Here is a 10,828-nt window from a genome sequence, read left to right as displayed (position 1 = left end):
ATCTGATTGACATGACCCATTCCATTAGCTTAGCACCTGATCGTTTAGTATGTTGCTATTGCTTTCTTCATGACTTATACATGTTCCTATGACTATGAGATTATGCAACTCCCGTTTGCCAGAGGAACACTTTGGGTGCTACCAAACGTCACAACGTAACTGGGTGATTATAAAGGAGTACTACAGCTGTCTCCAAAGGTAGATGTTGGGTTGGCGTATTTCGAGATTAGGATTTGTCACTCCGATTGTCGGAGAGGTATCTCTGGGCCCTCTCGGTAATGCACGTCACATCAGCCTTGCAAGCACTGCAACTAATATGTTAGTTGTGAGATGATGTATTACAGGAATGAGTAAAGAGACTTGCCGGTAACGAGATTGAACTAGGTATTGGATACCGACGATCGAATCTCGGGCAAGTAACATACCGATGACAAAGGGAACAACGTATGTTGTTATGCGGTCTGACCGATACAGATCTTCGTAGAATATGTAGGAGCCAATATGGGCATCCAGGTCCCGCTATTGGTTATTGACCGGAGACGTGTCTCGGTCATGTCTACATTGTTCTCGAACCGTAGGGTCCGCACGCTTAAAGTTACGATGACAGTTATTATGAGTTTATGCATTTTGATATACCGAAGTTAGTTCGGAGTCCCGGATGTGATCACGGACATGACGAGGAGTCTCGAAATGGTCGAGACGTAAAGATTGATATATTGGAAGCCTATATTTGGATATCGGAAGTGTTCCGGGTGAAATCGGGATTTTACCGGAGTACCGGGAGGTTACCGGAACCCCCCGGGAGACATATGGGCCTTAATGGGCTTTAGTGGAAAGGAGAAAGGGGCAGCCCAAAGGTGGCCGCGCGCCTCCCCCCTCCCCTAGTCCTATTAGGACTAGGAGAGGTGGCCGGCCCCCCTCTCTCTCTTTCCCCCTTGGGGAATCCTATTCCAACTAGGATTGGGGGGAGTCCTACTCCCGGTAGGAGTAGGACTCCTCCTGCGCCCTCCTCCTGGCCGGCCGCACCCTCCCCCTTGGTTCCTTTATATACAGAGGCAGGGGGCACCTCTAGACACACAAGTTGATCATTGAGATCGTTCCTTAGCCGTGTGCGGTGCCCCCTGCCACTATATTCCACCTCGATCATATCGTTGTAGTGCTTAGGCGAAGCCCTGCGTCGGTAGAACATCAAGATCGTCACCACGCCATCGTGCTAACGGAACTCCTCCCCGAAGCTTTGCTGGATCGGAGCCCGGGGATCGTCATCGAGCTGAACGTGTGCTAAGAACTCGGAGGTGCCGGAGTAACGGTGCTTGGATCGGTCGGATCGGGAAGAAGACGTACGACTACTTCCTCTACGTTGTGTCAACGCTTTCGTTGCGATCTACAAGGGTACGTAGATCATACTCTCCTCTCGTTGCTATGCATCACCATGATCTTGCGTGTGCGTAGGAAATTTTTTGAAATTACTACGTTACCCAACAGTAAGTAAGTGGCCTATCAAGGAGTATGACATACCCCAGCAAGAGGATGGGTGAGTTAATAGGACACCATGCACAATCATACAACAACACACATGTGTGTATTGCCCACCGCTAATGTTTGCATATGTACCAGGAACTCTTGTGGCCTTTTTGTCACAGAATGTCTAAAACATTGGGACGGGGACAAAATCACCCGCAAATTTACACAGGTATGCTGTTATTTTCGTTTGTAGACTAGCTACTATGATGGTGTAGCAACTTCGGTTCATGCAACGTTTATGTCATTTTTTGCAGGCCACCGTTAACGCAAGGAGAGGACGTTTCGTCGCAGAGTTGATTATGTCACCTTCAAACTCGATGGACTGTGTGAAGAACAAAATTCGTGAAATCACAAGCAAGACGCGCCTGAAGAATTCATGCGGCATGAAAGATTGAAGTTTTAGTGGTTTGGATTTAGTCCGGTCGAAGGTTTCGACGGCATGATTATCTTAGGGGTTCTATCATTTTTATGTAATAAACAGGCCACATGCATGTGTATTGTGTCTGTCAGACAATTCGCTCGTACAAGACAATTCGGTCATAAAATTCGCTCGGAGAAGACAATTTGGTCGTACCAATAAAATTTTGGCTTCACTTATCAATTGTTCTTGCTTAATATTTTTCTCCTTCTCCAATTTTTTATAATTGTATTTTTCACGGCTTCACTTATCAAGTGTTCTTGATTAATATTTTTCTCCTTCTCCAATTTTTTATAATAGTCTATTTTTCTCTTCAACTACTCTTGTAAGTTTCATATTAAATTTTCACAATCTTAACTTTTTTTAAAACTCTACCAAGCTTAGCATTCTGCCTTAGCTATGTGCATGTCATCATCTTGCATAATCTCCTAGTAATTCCCCCTCATCACATTATTATGAAAAGTAGTCATGGTAGATAAGTAAATATATCGAGCCATATGAAGGAAATATGCCCTAGAGGCAATAATAAAGTTATTATTTATTTCCTTATAATCATGATAAATGTTTATTATTCATGCTAGAATTGTATTAACTGGAAACATAATACATGTGTGAATACATAGACAAACAAAGTGTCACTAGTATGCCTCTACTTGACTAGCTCGTTAATCAAAGATGGTTATGTTTCCTAACCATGAACAATGAGTTGTTATTTGATTAACGAGGTCACATCATTAGTTGAATGATCTGATTGACATGACCCATTCCATTAGCTTAGCACCCGATCGTTTAGTATGTTGCTATTGCTTTCTTCATGACTTATACATGTTCCTATAACTATGAGATTATGCAACTCCCGTTTGCTGGAGGAACACTTTGGGTGCTACCAAACGTCACAACGTAACTGGGTGATTATAAAGGAGCATTACAGGTGTCTCCAAAGGTAGATGTTGGGTTGGCGTATTTCGAGATTAGGTTTTGTCACTCCGATTGTCGGAGAGGTATCTCTGGGCCCTCTCGGTAATGCACATCACTTAAGCCTTGCAAGCATTGCAACTAAATGAGTTAGTTGCGGGATGATGTATTACAGAACGAGTAAAGAGACTTGCCGGTAACGAGATTGAACTAGGTACTGGAATACTGACGATCGAATCTTGGGCAAGTGACATACCGATGACAAAGGGAACAACGTATGTTGTAATGCGGTCTGACCGATAAAGATCTTCGTAGAATATGTAGGAGCCAATATGGGCATCCAGGTCCCGCTATTGGTTATTGACCGAAGACGTGTCTCAGTCATGTCTACATTGTTCTCGAACCCGTAGGGTCCGCACGCTTAAGGTTACGATGACAGTTATATTATGAGTTTATGCATTTTGATGTACCGAAGGTTGTTCGGAGTCCTGGATGTGATCACGGACATGACGAGGAGTCTCGAAATGGTCGAGACATAAAGATTGATATATTGGAAGCCTATGTTTGGATATCGGAAGTGTTCCGGGTGAAATCGGAATTTTACCGGAGTACCGGGAAGGTTACCGGAACCCCCCGGGAGCTAAATGGGCCATGATGGGCCTTAGTGGAAAAGAGAAGAGGCAGCTCTACAAGGGCTGTGCGCCTCCCCCTTCCCCTAGTCCTATTAGGACTAGGAGAGGTGGCCGGCCCCCTCTCTCTCTTTTCCCCCTCCGCGAATCCTATTCCAACTAGGATTGGGGGGGGGGGGATCCTACTCCCAGAGGGAGTAGGACTCTCCTGGCGCGCCACACCTTGGCCGGCCAGCCTCCCCCCTCTAGTCCTTTATATAGTGAGGCAGAGGCACCCTAGAACACACAAGTTGATCCACGTGATCTATTCCTTAGCCGTGTGCGGTGCCCCCTGCCACCATAGTCCTCGATAATACTGTAGCGGAGTTTAGGCGAAGCCCTGCTGCTGTAGTGCATCAAGATCGTCACCACGCCGTCGTGCTGACGGAACTCTTCCCCGACACTTTGCTGGATCGGAGTCCGGGGATCGTCATCGAGCTCAACGTGTGCTCGAACTCGGAGGTGCCGTAGTTTCGGTGCTTGATCGGTTGGATCGTGAAGACGTACGACTACTTCCTCTACGTTGTGTCAGCGCTTCCGCAGTCGGTCTGCGTTGGGTACGTAGACAACACTCTCCCCTCTCGTTGCTATGCATCACATGATCTTGCGTGTGCGTAGGAAATTTTTTGAAATTACTACGAAACCCAACAGTGGCATCCGAGCCTAGGCTATTTATGTTGATGTTATATGCACGAGTAGAACACAAGTGAGTTGTGGGCGATATAATTCATACTGCCTACCAGCATGTCATACTTTGGTTCGGCGGCATTGTTGGACGAGACGACCCGGACCAACCTTACGCGTACGCTTACGCGAGACCGGTTCCCCCGACGTGCTTTGCACACAGGTGGCTTGCGGCGACTGTCTCTCCAACTTTAGTTGAACCGAGTATGGCTACGCCCGGTCCTTGCGATGGTTAAAACGGAGTCTATTTGACAAACTATCATTGTGGTTTTGATGCGTAGGTGAGATTGGTTCTTGCTTAAGCCCGTAGCAGCCACGTAAAACTTGCAACAACAAAGTAGAGGACGTCTAACTTGTTTTTGCAGGGCATGTTGTGATGTGATATGGTCAAGACATGATGCTGAATTTTATTGTATGAGATGATCATGTTTTGTAACCGAGTTATCGGCAACTGGCAGGAGCCTTATGGTTGTCGCTTTATTGTATGCAATGAAATCGCGATGTAATGCTTTACTTTATTACTATGCGGTAGTGATAGTCGTGGAAGCATAAGCTTGGCGAGACGACAACGATGCTACGATGGAGATCAAGGTGTCACGCCAGTGACGATGGTGGTCACGACGGTGCTTCGGAGATGGAGATCACAAGCACAAGATGATGATGGCCATATCATATCACTTATATTGATTGCATGTGATGTTTATCCTTTTATGCATCTTATCTTGCTTTGATTGACGGTAGCATTATAAGATGATCTCTCACTAAATTATCAAGAAGTGTTCTCCCTGAGTATGCACCGTTGCGAAAGTTCTTCGTGCTGAGACACCACGTGATGATCGGGTGTGATAGGTTCTACGTTCAAATACAACGGGTGCAAAACAGTTGCACACGCGGAATACTCAGGTTATACTTGACGAGCCAAGCATATACAGATATGGCCTCAGAACACGGAGACCGAAAGGTCGAGCGTGAATCATATAGTAGATATGATCAACATAACGATGTTCACCATTGAAAACTACTCCATCTCACGTGATGATCGGTTAAGGTTTAGTTGATTTGGATCACATGATCACTTAGAGGATTAGAGGGATGTCTATCTAAGTGGGAGTTCTTTAATTAACTTGATTAACTGAACTTAAATTTATCATGAAACTTAGTACCTGATTAGTATCTTGCTTGTTTATGTTTGATTGTAGATAGATGGCTCGTGCTGTTGTTCCATTGAATTTTAATGCGTTCCTTGAGAAAGCAAAGTTGAAAGATGATGGTAGCAATTACACGGACTGGGTCCGTAACTTGAGGATTATCCTCATTGCTGCACAGAAGAATTACGTCCTGGAAGCACCGCTGGGTGCCAGGCCTGCTGCAGGAGCAACGCCGGATGTTATGAACGTCTGGCAGAGCAAAGCTGATGAATCCTCAATAGTTCAGTGTGCCATGCTTTACGGCTTAGAATCGGGACTTCAACGACGTTTTGAACGTCATGGAGCATATGAGATGTTTCAGGAGTTGAAGTTAATATTTCAAGCAAATGCCCGGATTGAGAGATATGAAGTCTCCAATAAGTTCTATAGCTGCAAGATGGAGGAGAACAGTTCTGTCAGTGAGCATATACTCAAAATGTCTGGGTATAATAATCACTTGATTCAATTGGGAGTTAATCTTCCAGATGATAGCATCATTGACAGAATTCTTCAATCACTGCCACCAAGCTACAAGAGCTTCGTGATGAACTATAATATGCAAGGGATGAACAAGACTATTCCGGAGCTCTTCGCGATGCTGAAAGCTGCGGAGGTAGAAATCAAGAAGGAGCATCAAGTGTTGATGGTCAATAAGACCACTAGTTTCAAGAAAAAGGGCAAAGGGAATAAGAAGGGGAACTTCAAAAAGAGCGGCAAGCAAGTTGCTACTCAAGAGAAGAAACCCAAACCTGGACCTAAGCCTGAAACTGAGTGCTTCTATTGCAAGTAGACTGGTCACTGGAAGCGGAACTACCCCAAGTATTTGGCGGATAAGAAGGATGGCAAGGTGAACAAAGGTATATGTGATATACATGTTATTGATGTGTACCTTACTAATGCTCGCAGTAGCACCTGGGTATTTGATACTGGTTATGTTGCTAATATTTGCAACTCGAAACAGGGACTACGGATCAAGCGAAGATTGGTTAAGGACGAGGTGACGATGCGCGTGGGAAACGGTTCCAAAGTCGATGTGATCGCAGTCGGCACGCTACCTCTACATCTACCTTCGGGATTAGTATTAGACCTAAATAATTGTTATTTGGTGTCAGCGTTAAGCATGAACATTATATCTGGATCTTGTTTGATGCGAGACGGTTATTCATTTAAATCAGAGAATAATGGTTGTTCTATTTATATGAGTAATATCTTTTATGGTCATGCACCCTTGAAGAGTGGTCTATTCTTGTTGGATCTCGATAGTAGTAACACACATATTCATAATGTTGAAGCCAAAAGATGCAGAGTTGATAATGATAGTGTGACTTATTTGTGGCACTGCCGTTTAGGTCATATTGGTGTAAAGCGCATGAAGAAACTCCATTCTGATGGACTTTTGGAACCACTTGATTATGAATCACTTGGTACTTGCGAACCATGCCTCATAGGCAAGATGACCAAAACGCCGTTCTCCGGTACTATGGAGAGAGCAACAGATTTGTTGGAAATCATACATACAGATGTATGTGGTCCGATGAATATTGAGGCTCGTGGCGGATATCGTTATTTTCTCACCTTCACAGATGATTTAAGCAGATATGGGTATATCTACTTAATGAAACATAAGTCTGAAACATTTGAAAAGTTCAAAGAATTTCAGAGTGAAGTTGAAAATCATCGTACCAAGAAAATAAAGTTTCTACGATCTGATCGTGGAGGAGAATATTTGAGTTACGAGTTTGGTGTACATTTTAAAAATTGTGGAATAGTTTCGCAACTCACGCCACCCGGAACACCTCAGCGTAATGGTGTGTCCGAACGTCGTAATCGTACTTTACTGGATATGGTGCGATCTATGATGTCTCTTACTGATTTACCGCTATCGTTTTGGGGATATGCTCTAGAGACGGCCGCATTCACGTTAAATAGGGCACCATCAAAATCCGTTGAGACGACGCCTTATGAACTGTGGTTTGGCAAGAAACCAAAGTTGTCGTTTCTAAAAGTTTGGGGCTGCGATGCTTATGTGAAAAAGCTTCAACCTGATAAGCTCGAACCCAAATCGGAGAAATGTGTCTTCATAGGATATCCAAAGGAAACTATTGGATACACCTTCTATCACAGATCCGAAGGAAAGACTTTTGTTGCTAAATTCGGAAACTTTCTGGAGAAGGAGTTTCTCTCGAAAGAAGTGAGTGGGAGGAAAGTAGAACTTGACGAGGTAACTGTACCTACTCCCTTATTGAAAAGTAGTACATCACAGAAAACTGTTTCTGTGACACCTACACCAGTCAGTGAGGAAGCTAATGATGATGATCATGAAACTTCAGAACAAGATACTACTGAACCTCGTAGATCAACCAGAGTAAGATCCGCACCAGAGTGGTACGGTAATCCTGTTCTGGAAGTCATGTTATTAGATCATGATGAACCTACGAACTATGAAGAAGCGATGGTGAGCCCAGATTCCGCAAAGTGGCTTGAAGCCATGAAATCTGAGATGGGATCCATGTATGAGAACAAAGTGTGGACTTTGGTTGACTTGCCCAATGATCGGCAAGCAATTGAGAATAAATGGATCTTCAAGAAGAAGACTGACGCTGACGGTAATATTACTGTCTACAAAGCTCGACTTGTCGCAAAAGGTTTTCGGCAAGTTCAAGGGATTGACTACGATGAGACCTTCTCACCCGTAGCGATGCTTAAGTCTGTCCGAATCATGTTAGCAATTGCCGCATTTTATGATTATGAAATTTGGCAGATGGATGTCAAAACTGCATTCCTGAATGGATTTCTGGAAGAAGAGTTGTATATGATGAAACCAGAAGGTTTTGTCGATCCAAAGGGAGCTACCAAAGTGTGCAAGCTCCAGCGATCCATTTATGGACTGGTGCAAGCCTCTCGGAGTTGGAATAAACGTTTTGATAGTGTGATCAAAGCATTTGGTTTTATACAGACTTTTGGAGAAGCCTGTATTTACAAGAAAGTGAGTGGGAGCTCTATAGCATTTCTGATATTATATGTGGATGACATATTGTTGATTGGAAATGATATAGAATTTCTGGATAGCATAAAAGGATACTTGAATAAGAGTTTTTCAATGAAAGACCTTGGTGAAGCTGCTTACATATTAGGCATTAAGATCTATAGAGATAGATCAAGACGCTTAATTGGACTTTCACAAACAACATACCTTGACAAAATTTTGAAGAAGTTCAAGATGGATCAAGCAAAGAAAGGATTCTTGCCTGTGTTACAAGGTGTGAAATTGAGTAAGACTCAATGCCCGACCATTGCAGAAGATAGAGAGAATATGAAAGATGTTCCCTATGCATCAGCAATAGGATCTATCATGTATGCAATGCTGTGTACCAGACCTGATGTGTGCCTTGCTATAAGTCTAGCAGGGAGGTACCAAAGTAATCCAAGAGTGGATCACTGGACAGCGGTCAAGAACATCCTGAAATACCTGAAAAGGACTAAGGATATGCTTCTCGTATATGGAGGTGACAAAGAGCTCGTCGTAAAAGGTTACGTTGATGCAAGCATTGACACTGATCCGGACAATTCTAAATCGCAAACCGGATACGTGTTTACATTAAACGGTGGAGCTGTCAGTTGGTGCAGTTCTAAACAAAGCGTCGTAGAGGAATCTACATGTGAAGCGGAGTACATAGCTGCTTCGGAAGCAGCAAACGAAGGAGTCTGGATGAAGGAGTTCATATCCGATCTAGGTGTCATACCTAGTGCATCGGGTCCAATGAAAATCTTTTGTGACAATACTGGTGCAATTGCCTTGGCAAAGGAATCCAGATTTCACAAGAGGACCAAGCACATCAAGAGACGCTTCAATTCCATCCGGGATCTAGTCCAGGTGGGAGACATAGAGATTTGCAAGATACATACGGATCTGAATGTTGTAGACCCATTGACTAAGCCTCTTCCACGAGCAAAACATGATCAACACCAAGGCTCCATGGGTGTTAGAATCATTACGGTGTAATCTAGATTATTGACTCTAGTGCAAGTGGGAGACTGAAGTAAATATGCCCTAGAGGCAATAATAAAGTTATTATTTATTTCCTTATAATCATGATAAATGTTTATTATTCATGCTAGAATTGTATTAACCGGAAACATAATACATGTGTGAATACATAGACAAACAAAGTGTCACTAGTATGCCTCTACTTGACTAGCTCGTTAATCAAAGATGGTTATGTTTCCTAACCATGAACAATGAGTTGTTATTTGATTAACGAGGTCACATCATTAGTTGAATGATCTGATTGACATGACCCATTCCATTAGCTTAGCACCCGATCGTTTAGTATGTTGCTATTGCTTTCTTCATGACTTATACATGTTCCTATAACTATGAGATTATGCAACTCCCGTTTGCCGGAGGAACACTTTGGGTGCTACCAAACGTCACAACGTAACTGGGTGATTATAAAGGAGCATTACAGGTGTCTCCAAAGGTAGATGTTGGGTTGGCGTATTTCGAGATTAGGTTTTGTCACTCCGATTGTCGGAGAGGTATCTCTGGGCCCTCTCGGTAATGCACATCACTTAAGCCTTGCAAGCATTGCAACTAAATGAGTTAGTTGCGGGATGATGTATTACAGAACGAGTAAAGAGACTTGCCGGTAACGAGATTGAACTAGGTACTGGAACACCGACGATCGAATCTCGGGCAAGTAACATACCGATGACAAAGGGAACAACGTATGTTGTTATGCGGTCTGACCGATAAAGATCTTCGTAGAATATGTAGGAGCCAATATGGGCATCCAGGTCCCGCTACTGGTTATTGACCGAAGACGTGTCTCAGTCATGTCTACATTGTTCTCGAACCCGTAGGGTCCGCACGCTTAAGGTTACGATGACAGTTATATTATGAGTTTATGCATTTTGATGTACCGAAGGTTGTTCGGAGTCCTGGATGTGATCACGGACATGACGAGGAGTCTCGAAATGGTCGAGACATAAAGATTGATATATTGGAAGCCTATGTTTGGATATCGGAAGTGTTCCGGGTGAAATCGGAATTTTACCGGAGTACCGGGAAGGTTACCGGAACCCCCCGGGAGCTAAATGGGCCATGATGGGCCTTAGTGGAAAAGAGAAGAGGCAGCTCTACAAGGGCTGTGCGCCTCCCCCTTCCCCTAGTCCTATTAGGACTAGGAGAGGTGGCCGGCCCCCTCTCTCTCTTTTCCCCCTCCGCGAATCCTATTCCAACTAGGATTGGGGGGGGGGGGGGATCCTACTCCCAGAGGGAGTAGGACTCTCCTGGCGCGCCACACCTTGGCCGGCCAGCCTCCCCCCTCTAGTCCTTTATATAGTGAGGCAGAGGCACCCTAGAACACACAAGTTGATCCACGTGATCTATTCCTTAGCCGTGTGCGGTGCCCCCTGCCACCATAGTCCTC

Source organism: Triticum urartu, chromosome 4A (genome assembly GCF_056163025.1).
Source record: "Triticum urartu cultivar PI428250 chromosome 4A, HENAU_Tu73, whole genome shotgun sequence".
Taxonomy (NCBI): domain Eukaryota; kingdom Viridiplantae; phylum Streptophyta; class Magnoliopsida; order Poales; family Poaceae; genus Triticum; species Triticum urartu.
Note: the sequence above shows the minus strand (reverse complement) of the source record.